Here is a 16473-nt window from a genome sequence, read left to right as displayed (position 1 = left end):
TTCCCAGGGACATTTGGCCTGCGCAGGAGCCTGCCAGCACCACCATGGCACAGTGGCTGCCATGTACTGGGCTGAGGAGTGAAGAGAACAGGCACTATGCTGTCAGTGTGTGCCCCTTGATACAAAGCTGGTTCACATGCGGCAGGCTCTGTGAGCCCTGGGCAGGCTGTCGACCCAGGGAAGGGGTGCTGGTGGAGACGGGACGGAAGTCTGTAAGTTCAATGACAACCTTCCCTGGAAAAAGCACTCAGGTGGCTCCCATGATCTTCTGATGGTTTTGGTCCAAGAGGTATTTACAAGTAACAGCTCCCGCTTGTTTAGTATTGACTATGCACCAGGCATTGGCTACATCATTTAATTCCTCCTAACTACTTGAGATTTTTTTTTAAATTATCTTTTTTTAAAGATTTATTTATTTATTTGAAAGCTGGAGTTAGAGAGAGAGAGGTCTTCCATCCGCTGGTTCACTCCCCAATTGGCCGCAATGGCTGGAGCTGCGCCGATCCAAAGCCAGGAGCCAGGAGCTTCCTCTGGGTCTCCCACATAGATGCAGGGGCCCAAGGACTTGGGTCATCTTCTACTGCTTTACCAGGCCATAGCAGAGAGCTGGATTGGAAGTGGAGCAGCCGGGTCTTGAACCGACGCCCATATGGGATGCCAGCACTTCAGGCCAGAGCGTTAACCCGCTGAGCCACAGCGCCGGCCCCCTTTTTTTTTTAAATTATCATCTGCCTTTTTACAGATGGAGAAACAGAGATGTGATGACGTTGAGCCCCTTAGCCAGGATTACACAAGGACTGAACTGTATTCAAACTCCGGTGGCCTGAATCCAGAACTTATGCCCTTAAACCATTGCACCACCCCCTCTCCCACTTGTTATACCAAGGCCATTTCAGTTTGGCTCCTAGTCCTTGGGAAGATGAAAAAGAGGACAACCCAAGACCGATGTGGTGTTCCATGGAAAAGGACGTGACCCTAGGTAGATGGGCGCAGAAACAGAGGAAATAAAACCCAGCATGGCTCAGGTCAGGAAGTGCTGGCGATCACTGGCGATGGGGGGTGGGGCAGCGAGGATTGAAGCAAGGTGCTTTTCCTACAGGTGCCTCGTGTGCCCAGAGACAAGGCAAGAGGGTCAGGCCACCAGGCTGCCTCAGGGAATGGGCCAACAGCTCCGACATGCACCATCCATCCTAGGGAGGGACCAAAAGCCTCGACAGCAGGGGTCTGCAGAGATATGGGTACACACACAGCGGCATTATTCACACTAGCCAAAAGGTGGACACTCTTACCCAAATGTCCATCAACAGGTGACTAGGTAAGCAAAATGCAATTCATAACGCGATGGAGTATTTTTCAGGCTGAGAAGGGAATGAAATGCCCACATGTGCTCCACCATGGTTGAACCCTGAGGACATTATTCTGGATGAAAGAAGCCAACTGTGAAAGAGCAAATGCTGCATGATTCCACCAATGTGAAGAACCTACAGCAGGCTACTTCTTCGACACAGAAAGTAGAGCAGCCGTTACCAGTGCCTGGAGAGTGGGAGAGTGCGTTGAGTTTTAGTTCTGCAAGATAAAGAGTTTTGGGGATGGATGACGGTGGTGTTTGCAGAACCAGGTGAATGTTCTTTGTATTTTTATAAGATTTATTTATTTATTTATTTCAAAGGCAGAGTTACAGAGAGGCAGAGGAAGAGAGAAAGAAGTCTTCCATCTGCTGGTTCACTCCTCAGATGGCTGCAACAGCAGGAGCTGCTCCGATCCAAAGCCAGGAGCCAGGAGCTTCCTCCAGGTCTCCCACTTGTGTGCAGGGGCCCAAAGACTTGGGCCATTTTCTACTGCTTTCCCAGGCTATTGCAGAGAGCTGGATCAGAAGTGAAGCAGCCTGGACTTGAGCCAGCACCCATATGGGATGCCGGCACTGCAGGCAGTGGCTTTACCCGCTACGCCACAGCGCCAGCCCCAAGATGAATGTTCTTAATGCCACTGAATTATACACTTAAAATGGTTAAGATGATAAAACACACATACACACACACACACACAGAAACAAGCCAGCAAACTAGCCCCAACAGCAGCCTTGGTCCGCTGTGCATGCAGCCCACCGGCAATGGTGGTGGGTTTTGAGGTCCAGGGACAGAAAAAGCCTCAGATGGCAGAAATTGGTCACTTGTACAGGAGCAGCAGTGAGTGGGAACTGCCTGAAGAGGGTGCAAAAGGTCTCTGGGACAGTGAGCTTCCTCACTCTCACCTCACCCCACCCCCCAACAGCCTTGCACATGCGCAGGCATACACCCTGTCCCACTCGGGAGCAGACACAGACCTGCCCAGCCAGAGCAATTAGGTGTGGCCTGACTCCCAGGGAGTCCTGGGGAATCCCTGTTACTGATGGGAGGTCACTTCTGCCTCTGGCAGCTTCTCACAGGCCCAAGGCAGTCTATTCCCCAGGGAATAGATGGATAAGGGGTGCTCTCCAGTCCTCAGGATTGTCCAAGGGGACAAACAAGGCAGTCCAGTCCAACAGCAGGCTCATGGGCTGAGGGGTGGCAGACTTGAGTTCACACCTGAATTCTCCCACTTGGTAGTGTGTGACGTTGGGTTCAGTATTTAACCCCTCTGTGCCTCAGTTTCCTTGTCGGTGAAATGTGGTTTTAACAGGACAGAGAGCCATCTCAAAGTAGTTGGGGAATCACATGACCTATGTAAAGTAGTTACAACAGTGCCTGCCTATGGTGGGTGCGGAACAAGTATAGGCCAGGAGTGCCTCGCAAAGCAGCTGTGATGATTACACAGGGAAGGGTGAAAGCACACAGGACCCGATGGGCCCTCAGTCGGTGGCGGCTAATGATGCCAAGCATAGCAATCAAGGGGCAGAGGCCTAGGAACCTGGCAGCCAGGGAACTGCCAGGGGAGCATGGACGTGCTGAGGTCCCTAGGGAAGGCAGTGAGAGCCAGTCCCTAGAGAGGAGCCTGGCAGCCCCTGCCAGGCCCTTGCTCTGTGGCTCAGGCAGCCATTCAGGAAGGCACGGGAAGGGAAGGGAAGACCTAGTAGTAGCCAGCCAGCCACACTGGCCCGGCAGGGGAGGGGAAGCCAGTGGCTCCACCTAGGAGTCTCCAGGGAGCAGCTGTACAGTAACAGCGTCTGTTTCGATTCCTCCCCGTTTGGTGTCTAAGCTTGTTTTTGTGGCTGAAGAGGAAAGGCATGGGCGGGGCTCCGCTGCACAGGACCAGGAACCACAAACCCGCCTCTAGAGTGAGGGTACAGAATGTACCCAGACTGCAAATCACACCCTTGTGGCTTGGGGAGGCCCCTGAGGCGGGGGGGGTGGGGGGGGGGAGAGGGGTGGAGACTGTCACACTACATTGTTTGAGAGCCCTGTGCCTAGCAACCGCCTGGGATTCCCCACAGCTCAGACAATGGGATGTCCCAAGGGACCAAGACAGACTCTATATGTAGACCTTCATGCCAGAGGGTCCCCCAGGACCAAGGATCCTCTGATAGGAAGAGGGGACCAGGGGCCCCTGTTACCCACCTGGGACACGTTTAGGTCTAGAGCTTGCGTAGGAGAGCTTCCAGCCTAAGGCCGCCACAGGGGACACGCCCAGACACAGCCAGAGCCTCCTCCATTTCCAGCCAACGCAGAGAAAGAGATCCTGCCTCCCTCCACCTGTTACCACCATCCCCAGAGCACTGGAGGGAGGGAGCCAGATGGGTCCTCTGGGGAGGGCGGAGACACTTTCCTGCAGCCTGAAGTGACTGGAAAATCAGAAGGTTGGGAGGGGGCCAAACCCACAAGAGATAGAAGAACTTCCAGTTGGACGGGTTGGAGGAAGAAGGTCCTGCAAGACCAGGATGAACTTCAGCAGGGACACATGCAAGGGGTTCGTTAGCAACACAACTCAACAACCGTAATTCGGTTTGACACAAATAAACAAGCAAGACCGAGTGAAGGAGGGCGTTGACCACAAGCTGAATATGAATCCGGCTCAAAATAGAGCACGGCTCACTGACGAGGGCCACATTTTCCAAACCAAAGAGCAGGACACATATCTGACAAGGATGAGTGTACCTAGGCAGAAACACCCATGACTGTTTGAAATTGAGACTCTTCCCCAGCCGATGAAGGTTCTAGGCGGGCTGCAACCCTGCTCCATGCCAGTCTAATCTGCATCACAGAGCTACGTTCCAGAATCTGGGCGAAGATTGGTAATGTGGAGGCAGTGTGGTGAGATGTTGAGATGTCACTGACTGCGCGACATCAGGAAAGTGAGTTAGCCTCTCTGAGATCCACTTTCCTTGTCTTAAAGCTGAGATGAATAATATCTGCCAAGATATTATTGTCAAGATCCATGTCATTCAAATGGTACCAAGCACCAAGCACAAGGGTGCTTCAAAAAATTCATGGAGAATAGAATGAAAAGATAAGTTTAAAGTTGGAAATCTGTGCATAATCTTTTTAACATGCATATTTCATGAACTTTTAAAGGTGCTTCATATGCATGGATTTCAAAAAATTATTATTTTTTATTTGAAAGGGGGAGGGGGGGAGGGAGAGAGAGACAGAGAGAGAGAGAGACAGAGAGAGAGAAACCTCCCATCTTTCATCCACTGGTTCACTCCCCAATATGACCACAACAGCCATGGCTTGGCAAGGCTGAAGCCAGAAATCCAGAACTGCATCTGAGTCTCTCGTGTGGGTGGTAAGGAGCCCAAGCACTTGGGCCATCTTCCACTACCTTCCCAGGCACATTAGCAGGGAGCAGGATCAGAAGCAGAGCAGCTGGGGCTGGCGCTGCGGCTCGGCGGGTTAAAGCCCCAGCCTGCAGCGCCGGCATCCCATATGGGCACTGGTTCAGATCCCAGCTACTCCTCTTCCAGTCCAGCTCTCTGCTATGGCCTAGGAAAGCAGTGGAGGATGGCCCAAGTCCTGCACCTGCATAGAAGTCCAGGAGGAGGTCCCTGGCTCCCAGCTTCGGATCGGCTCAGCTCTGGCCATTGCGGTCATCTGGGGGGTGAACCAGCGGATGGAGGACCTTTCTCTCTCTCTGGCTCTACCTCTCTCTGGAACTCTTTCAAATAAATAAAATAAATCTTAAAAGAAAAAAAGTAGAAGCAGAGCAGCTGGAACTCTAACCAGCACTCCGATATGGGACGCTGGTGTCACGGGTGACAGCTTAACCTGCTGCGCCACAAGGCTGGCCCCCTCAAAAAAAATTTTGCACGCAGACAAATATATCTTTTCAGTCCATTTTCCCACAAACTTTCAGAAGTCCCCTCATACATAGCAGGTTCCCAATAAGCACATGGCTATCTGGAGAAAGAAGGAAGAAGATGTGAGAAGTCTCCAAGCAGTTGTTTCCCTCCCCCGTTCACGAAACCGGAGCAAGCAGAAAGAGACCCGCAGCTGGAGTAGAGGACTGTGGTGGGTGTGGGTAAGAATGCGGTGAGCAGCAGAAGTGCAGCCTGGCAGCTAACAGCTGAACCCAACCCTCAGGCCCGTTTTGTTTTGGCTTGAGCAGTGTTTCCCTCAAATTGGAATTAGTTGCCAAACCTTGTAAAACATGGAAGGGCTCACATAAAAAAAGATTTTCGGCTTCTCTTAAGAAAGCTGAAAATGTAGCTACTCCGGAGCTTTGTGTCCACAGACCAGTGACCAAGGGCAGGGAGCAAGGGCTACACTCCTTCCCAGGTCTCTCACCTGGCACTGCTCCGACAGCAACATTGTAGTTGCCAGTACCCAGAAAGGGCAGATGTGCAGACAGAAAATACAATGCTAACTGCCATTGGCTGGGGTGGGGGGCAGGGAGTGACTGGGCACGGGACGGAGGGTCTCTTTGTGGAGCGATGCAAATGGAACTAGATCGAGGTGGCAGTGGTACAAACTGGGAATGTATTACAAACCGCAGAAGCGTACACTTTAAAAGGGCGAATGTGCCAGCCTGTGAATTATATCTGGACAAAGCGGTGATTTTAAAAATGCAGCTGCTGATTCAGTAGGCTGGGGCTGGAGCTCAAGTTTCTGCATTTCTGACAAGTTCCCAGGTGTGGCCCACACTGCTGGGCCACAGGAGCAGCAGGCTCTCACCCAGCTGGCTTTCAACCTCTGCTGCGCATTATCACCACGTGCCTGGGTGCCCCGCCCTGGGGGACTCTGAGCTCAGTGGTGTGGAGTGAGGCTTGGGCATCAGGCATCATAAAAGCTCCCTGGGTGGTTTTCATTTGTGACCAGGTTTGAGAACCACTGTCTTACTCTCTGCCTCCCTGGGGGACAGGGGGCGGAGGAGTGGGGGTGGGGGGTGGGGCAGAGGCATTTGAGCCCTGCTCCTCTCCAAACCCCGAAGCTTGGCGCCAGGGTGCGCCACCCTGCCAGCCTGGCCACCTCCGCGCTGCCCACTGCCTCATCCCACTCTAGTTTTGGGTTCTGCAGCCAAATGTTCCCTCCTCCGCCTCCCTCCACCCCCGCCTGCCCCCCACCTCCCCTCTGCCTGCCAAGCCACTTGTCCCCTCCTTAGTGGAGCTTGCTTTGTTTTCTTGGGCGTTTTGCGTGAGGACATGTGTCTGAGGCGTTTGGAAGACCTAAAGGAACTCTCATCTTCCATGGTGCCTCTTGTCCCCACTCCAGTCACCCGGAACTCAAACTGGCTGGAGCCCCAGGCGGAGCAAAGCATCCTGCCCCGCCCTCGTCTGGCGGCCACATGGAGGCCCACATGCCCTCCCCGCTTCCCCAGCCAGCCGGCAGCCGCGTGGGGAGACATGTGCTGCCTGTCACCAGGGCGGGAGGCGGGGTGGGGGGAGGGGGGAAGCGGCAGGCAAGCGATGCTGATCCGCCCGGGCTTGGAAGCCGCCAAGGAACCAACCACAGTGGCTTTTAGGGTGGAACGAGGAGCACAGAGGGGAGGGGGAAGAGAGTGGGCGGGGGCAGGGGAGGAGATCTTGCAGCAAGGCTTACTGGGTAATTTATTATTGCGTGAGAGCGTCTTAGAGCGGCAGCCCGAGCAAGGTCCAGACACAGGCAAGTCATTCCAACTGAAAAGAGGTTATAACCACAAAAAGACAGAACATTTCGTTCTGAGTGGGAGGGAGATGGCTGGGCAAGGCCAATGGAAAGGCCCCGTAGCCAGCCTTGCTTTTAAAGGACTGATACCATTTCCCAGATGTTTGAAGCATAACATCTCTATTTTCCCCCCATCCACTACCTGTTTTCTTTGCAAAGCCAGCTTGAATGCAGTGATTCGTGTCCTCTTTTTTTTTTTTTTTCCAGCTGCTTGCTTGTCTCTTCCTAGAGATTGAAAAGGAGTTAATGAGGTTCTCCCTAGAAGGTGCAGTAAAAGCTGGGAAATGAAGCTGGTGTTAAATCCAGGGCTTGATTGCTCAAGTTTTCCTAATTGATTTAGCACCGGGGACACATTCACCCTGGCTCCTGATAACTCACGGGCTGAGAAGGGGCAAGCAAGGGCTGTTGGAGGCTTGGCGTCCGATGTGGAGACCTGCAAGAGAGCCATGCTCTGGGCTGGACTCACAGGGCTGCCAGGAGGGCTGCGTGGCAGAAGATCTGCACTCGGGGAGTTTCTGTTGCTTCCTTCCACCCGGGAGATCAGACAGTCTGCTAGGGAGGGAGCTGTAGTCCCTGGGACAGGCCAGCTTCAGACAGGATTGGGCTTGGACATACTCACAAAGCACAGTCCCTCAGCGGCTGCCACCCCGCACAGAAAAAGTGCTGATGAGACAGATTCAGCATCTCCTCTGCCCTGCCTGGCCTAGCTGGCTTGCTCTCTGCCCCCCCCCCCCCCTTTGCCTTCTGCCTCTGGCTGCTTCTTCGACAATAGCACAAAAGAGAAAAGGCAAAAAGCGGAGTCAGAGGGGCTGGTGCTGTGGCGTATAGAGTAAAGCCCCAGTCTGCAGCACTGGCATCCCATATGGGTGCCGGTTCGACTCCCGGCTGCTCCACTTCCGATCCAGCTCTCTGCTATGACCTGGGAAAGCTGCAGAAGATGGTCCAAGTCCCTGGGCCCCTGCAGCCACATGAGAGACCTGGAAGAATCTCCTGGCTCCTGGGTTCAGATTGGCCCATCTGTGACGGTTGCGACCATCTAGGGAGTGAACCAGCAGATGGAAGACCTTCCTCTCTCTATCTCCCTCTCTCTGCCTCTGCCTCTCTGTAACTGTCTTTAAAATAAATAAATAAATCTTAAAAAAAAAGACAGGGGCCAGCACTGTGGCGTAGCAGGTAAAGCTACCACCTGCAGTGCTGGCATCCCATATGGGCACCAGTTTGAGTCCACCTGCTCCACTTCTGATCCATCTCTCTGCTATGGCCTGGGAAAGCAATAGAAGATGGTCTGAGTTCTTGGGCCCCTGTACCTTCCTGGGAGACCCGGAAGAAGCTCCTGGTTCTTGGCTTCAGATCGGTGCAGCTCTGGCCATTGCAGTCATTTGGGGAGTGAACCAGCGGATGGAAGGACCCCCCCCCCCACCGCACGCGCCTCTCCTTCTCTCTCTATGTAACTCTTTCACATAAATAAATACATCTTTTTTAAGAAAGGCAGAGACAGGGAGGGCAAGTGACTCTGAATTAGGTTGAGAAGCTCCGAGAGAACTGTTATCTGCGGAGCAGGGCCTGATGCCCTGAGATCCACAGAGAAAGATCCTTGGGGAGGGTTCTGTGGCCCAGCAATGGCGGCTTGAAGCTGGGGTGGGGGTGGGGGTGAGGGTGCTGAGCTGCTACCTTGGGCCAGAGAATCTGATGAGGGATGAAGGGAACTAAGAGGTGATGGGCATAAAAATCAACAAAGGCTAATTAGAACAGCTGTAATACATAATCTTATAATAGATCATAATAGCCAACATCTATCGAATGCTTACTAAGTATCAGAGACCAAGCTAAATCCTTCACATGCATAATCTCATTTCATCCTCCCAAGCACCCTTGTTATCACCAATTTATGCTTTGGTAGTAGAAATCCAGGTTCAGAGTGGTAAAATAACTTGTCCAAGGTCTGTAATTTGTAAAGAGAGAGTGAGGCCTACAGCTCCGAGCCAGCTACTTTCCAGCCACTGCCCTTAACCACTATAGAGACAGTCTCCCCAGTGACTGTGGCATAGGCTCAGAGGTTGCCACAAAAGGGAATGGCAGACACTGGTTTGCATTCTGGCTGCTCCACTTTCTATCCAGCTCCCTGCTAATGTGCCAGGGAAAGCAGTGGAAGATGGCCCAAGTGCTTGGGCCCCTGCCATCCATGTGGAAGACCTAGATGGAGTTCTAGGCTCCTGGCTTCTGCCTGGCCCAGTCTGGGCTGCTGTGGCCATTTGGAGAGTAAATCAGTGGATAGAATATCTCTCTCTCTCTCTCTCTCTCTCTCTGTAATTTTGCCCTTCAAGTAAATAAAATAAATCTTAAGAAAAAAAGAAGGAAGCAAGCTCTGCCTTCTTGGCTCCTGCATCCCCAAGGAGTGCTAGGCTTGCACTAGGAGAGTATTCTAGATGCTCCTGGCCAGCAGGGCTGAGTTGGGCCATCTCTTCCATCAGCTGTGTTGAAAGTCATCTCAGAAAGAGGCGGCACTATTTTGACACCTGTTGTTTTGTCCTATGCGGATCTTTCTGTATGGGTTTGCACAGGAGGTCCTTGGCGTGTTCTCTGGGTTTGCCTGGTCTCTGCCCTGGCAGGCAGGCCCTCCTGGCCAGGGACAGTGATTCACCCAGCCCAGAATGCTTGCATCTGCTTGGGAGGACACTGTGTGCTCTGGACTGGCGCCGGAGCCTGATGGAAAGGGAAGTGTGCAGGACTCAGTAGCCAGTTTGAAGCTTGGGAAACGTTTCGGCCGTGGCAGCTGCTCAGGCTCTTCCACCTAAGCTCTTCCAGCTCCTTCCCTGGGGGCAGCACAGGTAGCAGGGAAAAATCGCAGGCACAGGTAAAAGGGAAAAAATTGCAAGATGCTCGGCTCAGCCTCTCCTGGGAGCCTGCTCTCCCTCCAGACAACCTGTGCCTTGCTCTCCAAGGCATCCTTGTCTTTAAAGTGCTTCATCAGACGGGAGCTGGCTTGCTCTTGCATTCCACCCTTCTCTCTATGCCCACACACCCCTCTTGTCGGGACTCAGGCCCCCATCCCCTGTGCCCACAATCGCTGCCACAGCCTCCAGCCTTGCTCTCCCCAGCCAGCCATTCTCCTCACCACTTCCCGAGCCATCTTTCTAAAAGGCATACCCAATCCTGTCAGTCCTGAAGCCCTTCCATGGCTTCTCATTACCTCCAGGGCACAGGGTGAAACAGTATGGCTGGGCATTCAAGACTTCCACAGTGTGGCCCAACCTTGACCTCCGCTGCTGCTGGGATGCCAGGTAACATTCAGGGATGCTCAGAAATGTCTGAAATTTTAACTTGAAGTCTGTCCCTTGTATTTTTAGTCTCTCAACCCAGAAAGCCTATTCCAGCCACATGGCTATTCCTGCTGATACAACTTTAGACCCTTCTCTCTTGGATGAAGTTACTAAGTTTCTATTTTTCTTTTTAAGATTAATTAATTTATTTGAAAGGCAGAGTTACAGAGAGAGAAGGAGAGGCAGAGAGAGAGAGAGAGAGAGAGGTCTTCTGTCCGCTGGTTCACTCCCCAGATGGCCTCAACATCAGGAGCTGAGCCAATTCAAAACCAGGAGCTTCTTCTGGGTCTCCCACGCAGGTTCAGGGGTCCAAGGACTTGGGCCATCTTCTACTGCTTTCCCAGGCCATAGCAGAGAGCTGGATCAGAAGTGGAGCAGCCGGGACTCAAACCAGTGTCCATATGGGATGGCGGCACTGAAAGCGGCAGCTTTACCCACTTACACCACAGTGCAGGCCTCGAAGTTACTAAGTTTCCAAACTGATTTCTCAACCTCTTGTTCTCTGTCTCCTAAGTCATCATCTGTTCTGACCCAAGATGTCACTCAGGCCATTCTCTTGCCGCCATCCAAAAAGGTTGTGTACATTTCCCACTTCTGCCCAAGTCCTCCCTGCCCCCAAGTGCCTCCGTGTTGCTTTCTGGAAGCTCCCCAATACAAGTCACCCCACCCTGCTCATCCTGACTCTTGGCACAGTGCCACCCCCCCCACACACACACACAGACACAGCTCCACCTAATGTTTGATTATGTAATGTTTTGCTTTGCAGCCTGTTGATCTGTGGAGAGTCATAAGGGGAACTCACATGTGTGTGGAGGAATGTAATTAAAAGAGAAGGTGTTTTAAAAGATTTATTTATTTGAAAGTCAGAGTTACACAGAGAGAAGGAGAGGCAGAGAGAGAGAGAGAGAGAGAGAGAGACAGAGAGAGGTCTTCCATCTGCTGGTTCACTCCCTAACTGGCTGCAACAGCCAGAGCTGCGCTGATCCAAAGCCAGGAACCAGGAGCTTCTTCAGGGTCTCCCACACGGGTGCAGGGGCCCAAGGACTTGGGCCATCTTCTACTGCTTTCCCAGGCCATAGCAGAGAGCTGGATTGGAAGTGGCGCATCTAGGACACAAACTGGCGCTCATATGGGATTCTGGCATTGCAGGTGGTAGCCTTACCTTCTACGCCACAGCGCCAGCCCCGATAAGTTTGTTTCATTGCTAATGCTGCCTGGGAAAGCAGTAGAAGATAGTCCAAGTCCTTGGGCTCCTGCACCCATGTGGGAGACCCTTATGAAGCTCTTGGCTCCTGGCTTGGACCTGGCCAGCCCTGGCTGCTATGGCCATTTGGGGAGTGAGCCAGCAGTTGAAAGATTTCTCTCTCTCTCTCTCTCTCTCTTTCTCTTTCTCTTTCTCTTTCTTTCTCTTTCTCTTTCTCTCTCTGTAGCTATGACTTTCAAATAAATAAATCATTAAAAATTTGAAATATGCATAGCTTTTTATAATTCACATTTTCTATGAACTTTTCAAAGATCCTTTGTATCTTTTTTTTTCTTTATTATATTGTAAGTTCCAAGAAGCCAGGCACCTTGCCTCTTCCTTTTTATTTACTCCCTCCTCCCACCATCACATAGGAGGGCCTCAGTAAATGTAGGTTGGCTGATTAATGATTTATTGTGTCCCTCACAAGACTATGAGTTTAAGGGCTGTTCCAGGATCTATCCCAGATTAGGTGTTATAGAGGTGAAAAGCTAGAGTCTCTGCCCTCCAGGAACTCATGGTCTAGCCAGGATGTGTCCAGTGTACAGTGAATAGAGCATGTACAAATGCAATGTGCTTGCGGAAGTGGAAGACTCTGGGGGATAGGTAGTTGAAGACACAGAAATGTTGCCTGCTTAGGGAGAAGGGTAAGGCAGGTAGGAAAAGGAATTGCAGGTACAAATGCATGGAGGCAGGAAAGAGTACATGGTGTGTGTTAGGGAATGATAGGAAGTTCAAGAGCATGGTATGGTGTTTAGACGGTGAATGATGGGAAGCTCCTCAACGGTTTTAACTGGGTAGACTTTGACAATAAGAGAGGCAATCAAAGCCAAACACAAAGGACCACATGGTGTATGATTCCATTTATATGAAATGCACAGGAAAAACAGAGCAACTCCCTAGAGCTAGAAAGTACCTTAGTGATCGCCCGAGACTAGGTGTGGGAATAGAGAGTGACTGCTAAAGGTTATGAGACCTTTTTGAGACATGGGCATGTTTTTAAAAAATTGGATTGTGTGTGTGTGTGTATGTGTGTGTATTCTATTACCTATGAAAAATATTCAGTTTTACAAAAAAAGTACACTTAGAAGACCATTGGTATTTTCAGTTGAGTATCAGAATAGATATATGAACAGTAGCTGAAAGCCAGTAAGATGAATTTTGAAAGGGACAAAAATAACTTGTGATAGTTACACAATCTGTGAATATACTGGCAATCGCTGAATGGTACATGAAAATAGGTGAACTGTGTGGTATGCAAACTACACCTCCATGCAATGCTTGAAAAGTAAGAGACCATCAGATCAATCTGGTTGCAGCGTGCTATGCTGAGTGTGCGCAGAGCAGCGCTGAAACTTCTGTAGTGGTTGAGGCAAGAGTTATCAAGCTCTGGTGCTAAGGCAGGGACACAGGGACTGCAGAGAGGGTAGGAGGAGAGAAGTCTCAGAGGTCCACTCAGTGAGCATGGTTGGCAGAGGGAATGGAAAAGAGCTATGGAAGATGCACACTCTGCTCTTGGGTACCATAGATGAGCAGATAGTGGACCCACCAAAGTCCACAGTGTTTGATACGATGTGTGGCCCTCAGCACAAGTGTGTGGGAAGAACAGATGATTGAAGGAAAGAGTGAAGTATACTTACCTCCTGCTCTAATGGTCCCTCTCACCCATAGACTGTGCCTTTGGAGTCCAGTGTACATGTTGCCAGCACTGCCTGTTTGGATGCGTGGAGGAGCCTGGAGATTCTTCTGTTCCTGGGTTCACCCCCCCACCCAAGGAGATCCTTATCATGCTTGTTCCCTTCTGGTCCAGAAACCAACTGGGCACCCCGGAGATCCCTGGCTGGTGGTGGTGGGGCGCTTGGGAATGGACAGCCACCAAGGCTCTGAGGACTCTTGTGGTGGGCTTGGAACTCCTCTTAAGCTGTTAACATCCACCCTCACCTGGGCTCAGCCACTCACCACCAAAGCCATTCCCTCCTCCTACCCAGCCACCCTCCCATCAAGCAGTGATGCTATCAAAGATCTCAGGAGCCACTGTGGTCCTGGGCTTCTACTGAGGTTCTTTCTTGCATGAGCCAACTGCCAATCTACCTCTAAGCAAGCCTGTGAGCATGCTGTCTGGGTTACCCGCCTCAGAACCAGGCAGAGAGGAGTTTTGTTGAACATGCAGATGGATGGACTCCAGCCTGATGCCCTGCATCAGAATGGCCTGGGCTGGGAAGGAGGAAGGCCTAGATTCTGCATGTTTCAGAGGCTCCCTGGGTGCAGTCAGGTGAGCACTGCTCGGGTGGAGGGTGGCAATGTGCAGCAGGTGCCTGCTGTCCTGCCATCCGGCACACAGTCCTTAGTGGCCACCTGCCAGACAGAGCCCACTCCCACAACACAAACGTCCTTCCCTGATGCTCCTCTCTCCATCCCAAAACACACTCCTGCTCCGCCTCTAATCCGATTACCCCCTCCGACAACCTTCTGCCCCTCCTCCTTCCCCCACTACATTTCCACAGGACAATCAGTACTCAATTGCTCTTCCCTCTGTCCTCTTGGGCACTTGTCACAGTCTGATGCCTATAGGAATTGGTTGTTTACATGGGAGTTCTCGAAGTGCCCAGACCAAGTCTTGGAACACCAGTGCCTCTAAGACTAGCAGCATCAAGGTCAAGGCCAGGAAGACAGCAGGTGCCTAGCAGCTACTTGGGGAAAGTGAATCACTCATGAAGGGAGCAGGAGACCTCAACAACATAAACCAAAGCCTTTTGCATTGGCTTTAAGAATTACTGCATTCCAAGTCTTTTCCAAGGACAGATTTGTGCTCCCAGCTTGCCTGGGAGAGGAGAGGTCAACCACTGGTTTATAGTCTTAGCGATGTGGGAACACAATGATCTGCCATGGCCATAGCAGGCTAAAGAGCTGTGGATCTGGCACAGTGGACTGCCCAAGCTGGCAGGGTTTTTCATTCATCCATTCTTTCAATAAACCAATTTTTTTTAAAAAAGATTTATTCATTTATTTGAAAGGCAGAGTTAAGAGAGAGAGAGAGAGGGAGAGAGAGAATATGAATCAATCTTCCATCCATTGGTTTACTCCCCAAATGGCTAGAACAACCAGGGCTGGACCAGACCGAAGCCAGGAGCTTCATCTGGCCCCAAGTACTTGGGCCATCCTCCATTGCTTTTCCCAGGCCATTAGCAAGGAGCTGGTTCAGAAGTGGGGTAGCCAGGACTTGAATTGGCACTCATATAAGATACCGGTTTTGCAAGTGGTAGCTTTACCTGCTAAACCACAATGCCAGCCCCTCATTAAACCAATTTTTAGTGAGCTCCTCCTTTGTGCCAGACACTGCACAAGGTGCTAAAGACAAACCAGTGAACAATACAGACAGGTTTCCACCCCCAGAGAGTTCATAGTTTAGTGAGGGAGCTGGGTGTTAAATAATTACAGAGAGTAGTAACTGTGCTAAGTGCCATGAAGGCAAGTAAGTCAATGTCCAGTGAAGTTGTCTGTAGCGGAGGACTTGACTTAGGATTGGGGGAGAGAAGGGTGCTGTTCCAGGAGGATTTACTCCAGGAAGACCTTGAGCTGAGATCAAGGCATGAGCATGAACTAAAGAGGCAGGAAGTGGAGAGAGAGCATCCCAGGCTGAGGGTGGGAGTCCAAGGCAGTTTCTAGGCATGCGTATGGAATATGCAAGAAAGCAGTTGTGGCTGGAACATAGGAAGTAAGAGCATAATGGGCTCAGGTGTGAGAGGCAGGAGGTGAGACTCAGTTAGCTAGGGACCAGATTACATAAGGCCTTGTGGGTCAGGGCCGGTATTGTGGTGTAGTGGGAAAAACTGCTGTGTACAAAGCCAGCATCCGATATGGGTGCCGGTTTGAGTCTGGCTGCAGCATTTCCAATCCAGCTCCCTGCTATAGCCTGGGAAAACAGTAGAAGATGGCTCAAATGCTTAGGCCCCTGCACCCACGAGGGAGACCCAGAAGAAGCTCCTGGCTCCTGGCTTCAGCCTGGCCTAGCTCTGGTCGTTGCAGCCATTTGGGGAGTGAACTAGCAGATGGAAGACCTTGCTCGCTCTCTTTTCTCTCTCTTTCTAGCTCTTTCTTTTCTTTTTTTTTTTTTTTTTAGTTAAACAATGCTTTTATTGCTTGAGCACATAGACAAATTTATGCCACCAGGGCAGAGGCTGTGGATGACTCATATTTCCAATTCGTGGGGAGGACCCGCTTGGTTTTGTAGTATCGAGCCAACTGGTGAATTCGGCTCTCTCTCAGAATCAGGCAGAATTTAGCAGCTTAAGGTGCTTCTGAACAGCAACAGCTTTCTTAATTAAATAAGAGAGCCTCAGGAAGATCAAGAGCAAGTCCTTTGGACTTCAGGATCCCCAAGATTTTCTTGCCTGTCACAAAGCGCATCTGCGCCATGTGTGGGAGTCCCTCAGGATCACATCGATCTGTCAGGGAGTCAGGCCCTTTTCGGCCAGTTTGTAAACCTGCTCCTTCCGGTCATCGGACGGCAGCTTCAGCCAGGTGAGGATGCTTCTTGGCGATAGGGCAGAGCTGACTGGGACAGGCCCTTCCTGGGAGTGTGCATGTGACCCATGATGGCGGCGGATAGGGAGCAAAAAGAGCTTTCAAGTAAATAAAAAAAAATCTTTAAAAAAAACAGAAGGCCTTGTGGGTCATGGTAAGGAACTTGAACTTAAAGCAGAATAGGAGGATTTTAAGCTGGGAGGTGGTGCAATATAATTTTTAATTTTTTAAGATTTATTTCTTTATTTGAAATGCAGAGTTACAGAGAGGCAGAGGCAGGGAGAGAGAGAGATAGAGAGAGAGAGAGAGAGAGAGAGAGGTCTTCCATCTG

General features: G+C 51.1%; 1 pseudogene; it reads right to left on the bottom strand.

The window, feature by feature from the left end:
* Nucleotides 1–15717: 15717 nt before the first annotated feature.
* On the bottom strand, nucleotides 15718–16212 carry LOC100356140 (small ribosomal subunit protein uS15 pseudogene; annotated as a pseudogene).
* Nucleotides 16213–16473: the final 261 nt, after the last annotated feature.

Source organism: Oryctolagus cuniculus, chromosome X (assembly GCF_964237555.1).
Source record: "Oryctolagus cuniculus chromosome X, mOryCun1.1, whole genome shotgun sequence".
Lineage (NCBI taxonomy): Eukaryota > Metazoa > Chordata > Mammalia > Lagomorpha > Leporidae > Oryctolagus > Oryctolagus cuniculus.
This window is presented reverse-complemented; position numbering and strand designations above follow the sequence as displayed.